Raw genomic sequence first — 6,000 nt, 5'->3', positions numbered from 1 at the left:
AGCCAACGGTCAAACAGGAAGGAGAAGCTGCTGAACCTGAATCCAGTCAGTGAAGAACCTGTTTATAAAACCAACAGAATGTGGAGAAGTGGACAACGCACTTTTTGTAGTTCATTATTGTAGTTTCTCCAGCGCGCCGGTGCCGATCATCAGCTGTCAATCATCAGGGGTCATTATAATGACGTAGCTTAGTGAAAGTCCAGTCAGATTCTCTGAGCACCGCAGCCGTCGTTTCATAAATACTTTTGAGTTCTCCTATCGCCTTTCCTTAAACCCTGTGACGTTTTCTCCAAAGGTCAGGGAATAGGAGTTGGGACCGAATTTTTTGACTATTCGACTGCAACCCAGACCTTCCTGTACCACATAAGGAGATAAAGCTTCCATCCCCCACAATTCCTTTCAACGTTGCTAATTGGAATTGTGTTGGACAGCGATAAATATTTAATTCAAGTATCGGGTCCAAACTTACTTTTTTTTAAAAGATCATATTATTGTTAAAATCATGTTAAAAAAAGTGTTTTGCCTCAATTTGTCGCAGTGATTTTTTTAAATCCTGATATTGGTGGGGTTTTTGTGGCCTGTTTTGGTACTGCATGTCCTAACAGCCTACTCGTAAACATCACAGCAGGGCAATTCAATTGTGTTTTTTACCATTTACCAAAGACTTACATGTGACTAAATGCTACTGATAAATTTAGCCTTACGAAAACATTAAAATGTAGCACAGTTGTAGTTACAGAGGCAATACGTCCTTGAATGTGAGTTAAACATGCTGAAAGCAGCTTTTAATGTCTTAAACCATGAACAAACAGCATAATATTGAAGACTTTTGTCATACTTTAAGTATATAAATTACACAACCAAATCAAATAATAATCTTAATTTGAGCATAAAGATTTTACATTACAGTAGAAATGTCTCCAAAGTTTGATATTGAATAACAGTTTGTCTCTATGCTCACTGTGAGGGATCACACATTTTTCATCTTTTAGATCCAATTCCTTCGTCACATTCATTAATTTGGCAGTCACTTTACAAATTGTCTAATGTACATCTCTGCTCTGTTGTGCTCATCTTTTTTGATGGCATAGATGCGCCCAGTTTCTGTAGAGGGAACGTCAAATCTTGCAATTCTATGCTGCAGTGGAACATTGCACATGTCTTCTCTTCTTGGCCAGTAGAAACTCTTGGCAGGGCCATGTGGGTGCATGAACTGAACCAGTACATCTTCATCTTGCTCTGAAACATCTCTGATACTTCCTATCCACCATTTCTGATCATAACTCACATATTGTCTCATAGTGAGCATAGAGACAAACTGTTATTCAATATCAAACTTTGGAGACTTTTCTACTGTAATGTAAAATATTTATGCTCAAATTAAGATTATTATTTTATTTGGTTGTGTAATTTATATACTTAAAGTATGACAAATTGTACAGTCTTCAATATTATGCTATGTTTGTTCATGGTTTAAGACATTAAAAGCTGCTTTCAGCATGTTTAACTCACATTCAAGGACTTATTGCCTCTGTAACTACAACTGTGCTACATTTGAATGTTTTCGTAAGGCTAAATTTATCAGTAACATTTAGTCACATATAAGTCTTTGGTAAATGGTAAAAAACACAATTGAATTGCCCTGCTGTGATGTTTACTTGTAGGATATTAAGACATGCAGTACCAAAAACGGCCACAAAACCCCACCAATATCAGGATTTTAAAAAATCACTGCGACAAATTGAGGCAAAACACCCTCCCGATTTTTTAAATATAATTTTAACAAGAATATGATCTTTTAAAAAAAAGTAAGTTTGGACCCGATACTTGTTTTTTGGAATATGAGTCTGAAGTTGGGCAAAGATGTGTTTACTTCCATTTTTGAGCCTTAATATCTGTGAAACTAATAATCTAAGAGAGACCATATTTTGTAGAATGTTTAAACTAACACCAGAGATAGAGGCAGAAGTGATAGAAGTCTTTTATCTGCAAAAATGGGAGCTCAGCCACTCTTCAAATGTACTACTTTATTTCAACAAGCCACATTTTAAGTACCAAATTTTTTCAGGACATTCTGAGATGGTCAGGTGGGAAGATTTTCAGAAATTTGATGAAATGACATGGAATGACCCAAAGGAAAAGAGATTACGCCGACCCACAATCCTTTGCAAGAGCAACACTTAAAGTGCTGCACACCTCGGCCGTTCATGAAGACGAACAATTTAACAATTACTTTCATGCAGACATATAGTTATTGGAATTGTGTTGATAAATGTGTGTGGACAGTGATAATAATTAAATGGTATTTTTAGTTAAATCATGATACAAATGTTTGATGGAAACGAAACCGAAAATATTATGCTGTTTGTTCATGGTTTAAGACATTAAAAGCTGCTTTCACCATGTTTAACTCACATTCAAGGACGTATTGCCTCTGTAACTACAACTGTGCTACATTTTAATGTTTTCGTAAGGCTAAATTTATCAGTAACATTTAGTCACATGTAAGTCTTTGGTAAATGGTAAAAAACACAATTGAATTGCCCTGCTGTGATGTTTACGAGTAGGCTGTTAGGACATGCAGTACCAAAACCGGCCACAAAACCCCACCAATATCAGGATTTTAAAAAATCACTGCGACAAATTGAGGCAAAACACTTTTTTTAAACATGATTTTAACAAGAATATGATCTTTTAAAAAAAAGTAAGTTTGGACCCGATACTTGAATTAAATATTTATCGCTGTCCAACACAATTCCTATTAGCAACGTTGAAAGGAATTGTGGGGGATGGCAGCTTTATCTCCTTATGTGGTACAGGAAGGTCTGGGTTTCAGTCGAATAGTCAAAAAATTCAGTCCCAACTCCTATTCCCTGACCTTTGGAGAAAATGTCACAGGGTTTAAGGAAAGGCGATAGGAGAACTCAAAAGTATTTATGAAACGACGGCTGCGGTGCTCAGATAATCTGACTGGACTTTCACTAAGCTACGTCATTATAATGACCCCTGATGATTGACAGCTGATGATCGGCACCGGCGCGCTGGAGAAACTACAATAATGAACTACAAAAAGTGCGTTGTCCACTTCTCCACATTCTGTTGGTTTTATAAACGGGTTCTTCACTGACTGGATTCAGGTTCAGCAGCTTCTCCTTCCTGTTTGACCGTTGGCTGCTTTACATTTCTTTTGTGGTTTTAGTTTCGTTTAAAACCGGCCACAAAACCCCCACCAATAGAATTTTTTGACTATTCGACTGCAACCCAGACCTTCCTGTACCACATAAGGAGATAAAGCTGCCATCCCCCACAATTCCTTTCAACGTTGCTAATCGGAATTGTGTTGGACAGCGATAAATATTTAATTCAACTTTATTTGTATTCATACAAAGTAAAAGAACAAAACTAAAATACCAAATACATTGAATCAACATAAATTAATATTACATCTAGAAACATAATCCAACCTTTTCTCCATAACTCAAAAAATTAACTTCATTTATCATATAAACTCTTGTGACTGGAGGACTATTCCTGTTTTTTTAATGTCAATTCCGACCTTGGAAATTAAATAACAATAGAGCTGGCTGTCCACATTTAAGATAACATATCCTTTATTTGTCCCACAGCGGGACATTTACAGTGTTACAGCAAATGGGAGAGTTAGTTCAATAACAAGAAGCATCAGTTAAAAAAGCAATATAATTAACAAGTAAACATAGAAAATTATAATGGTTAAATGCACATTATTGCACACAGGGAATATTGATATTGAACAGGAATTTGGGCCAAATTTAAAGACATTTCTTCCAGGTGACCGTGAGATATTGTGTTCATGAGACCGGACTGGATGGACACAAAAACATAAAAATAGTGGAAAATGGCCATTGCAAGATGTGACACCAATAGTCCAAAACCCAAAGTAATTACATTCAAACTACAATCAAATTAAATAGAGAAAAGCTGCAAAATCTCACATTACGGAGCTGGAATGGCATTTGTTTTAGTATTGTTCGTCAGTATTACGCAATTAATTCTTTCAGCCCTTTTAAACAGCGTTATGCCTTTACTGTGGTGTAGGCGTAAGGAGGGACAACTACAACTTAATCCATCATAGTGTGAGCACCTCGGTGCATCCAGATGGCCAAGGAAATGTGTTAACAAACTTTGCTTTTCAGAACAGATGGGTTTTGCCTCAAGGACATGGCATATTAAAAGCACATCGAGCAAAACAGTACAAGGTGTTACGTTATGTGCTGACATGACAAAAGGCACAGTTCAGTGATATGAGGAGGGAGTATGCGTCATGGTTACGCACCCATCCCAGAATACGCATTACTTCATCTTAAACAAGTTAAACTAAAGATAAACTAAATAAAACAGGGTGAACAAAGGACAAATCCACAAACTAAATAACCTATCTGCCCAAAAGTGCCTTAATGAAATGAACAAACAAACAATTGACTAAATCTGACTCCACAGGACACCGCAGATTAAAAGAAAGTGGCAGTTCACCGACCCCGACAGCTGCAAAGATTACCATTCAAGATACACACTCACAAAGCTGACTAGGGCACCGAGTCCCAGTCTCAGGAGTGATCACACGTTACAGGATGAATAGCTCTGGAGGAACGAGCGATACCGCTGGAAACATGAGCGTTTAAAGTCAGGAGGTGATGCATGGAGCAGTCAGCAGCAGACAGACCCCAGGCCAGTGATTCTACATGGAGGGTGGTCACCAGCTTTCCTCTCGAGGAAAACACCACTCTAGAGATAACACATATGACAAAATGCTACTAACGGCATTTCTTCACAGATTAACATCAGCAGGACAATATACAGCACAGCCAAGGGGTCATTTCATGGTCACGGGTGATGAGATTACTCTTACTGGTCTTCTGTGATGATGTCAAGTCAAACTCGTGTTTTGTGGCTAATATGAAACCAATAATATGCATTTACAGGGTGTATAATAATTTTAGAATATATTTAACAAAAGAGATGAAACGGAACAACTGGCCACTGTTTGAGAAATGCATTTAAAGCCTTGGTAGACAGATACAAGTCATGATTTTGTAATGATGAGATGACGAATGAGAAGGTTTTATGACATCATTGAAATGGCGGAGGTTTGCTTAAGTTGAGTTGTTTGCTGTATACTCTCTAAAGGGCAACTACAACATGTTGCCCCAGTGAGAAGTTCAAATGATACATCAAGCCTGCAGCGTTCTCACTCATTTCAATTAGTCACGAGACACAAAAACATGACAAAATAGAGGTTGAAAAAGAGCAGAGCTACTCTTTAAGTCACAAAGTCGTTATCAGGGGAGGAAACCGTCGATTGCTGCATCCCTACTCATATCAGAATCAGTTATCCATAAGATCATGAGAGATACAAGCAAACAGCCTTCTAACCCAGAAGGGATGGAGAGTATGAGCTGGGGAATAAGAGCAGGACGGTGTGAAGAATCCCTCATAGCATACATGAACATCTGTCAAATCCCAAAGGAGGAGAATCCCTAAAATACTCAGCAGCAGCCTCTCTCTGTTTTCCTCCTAATCTCTTCTTCTCTCTGCCTCACTACCTTACATTAACATGCACAGTCCTGTTATTGAAATATGATATGTTTACATTTCAGACATTAAATCCTGTGTGGAAGAACCAGGATCCAAATCGCTACTAAACCAGACTATTAACAGAAGCGGAGCTGCAGATGAACATTTTAGTGAAAACATGTATTTTGTCTCATGTCTGAAGCGCTAGACTCGAAGGTCTAAGGTCAATCTCCATGAAGTATATGGTGATAAACCACATTTTGTCTGGAGAAAGGAAGGAAGCTGCTTTGTCTCTTGTTGGTAAGTCAGAAACTAATTGTAGATTTGGGTTTAGGCATTGTGTGAGTAAAGCTAGTTGTAACATTTCTTGAGGCACTACTTTACTCAGATGAGGACCTAACACTTGTTCTATTTTTAGCTCTTACTTTATCAGCAATGATACGTTGT

The sequence above is a fragment of the Eutrigla gurnardus genome (assembly GCF_963514095.1).
Source record: "Eutrigla gurnardus genome assembly, chromosome: 5".
NCBI lineage: Eukaryota > Metazoa > Chordata > Actinopteri > Perciformes > Triglidae > Eutrigla > Eutrigla gurnardus.
The sequence above is the reverse complement of the archived record's forward strand: the minus strand, read 5'-3'. Positions refer to the sequence as shown.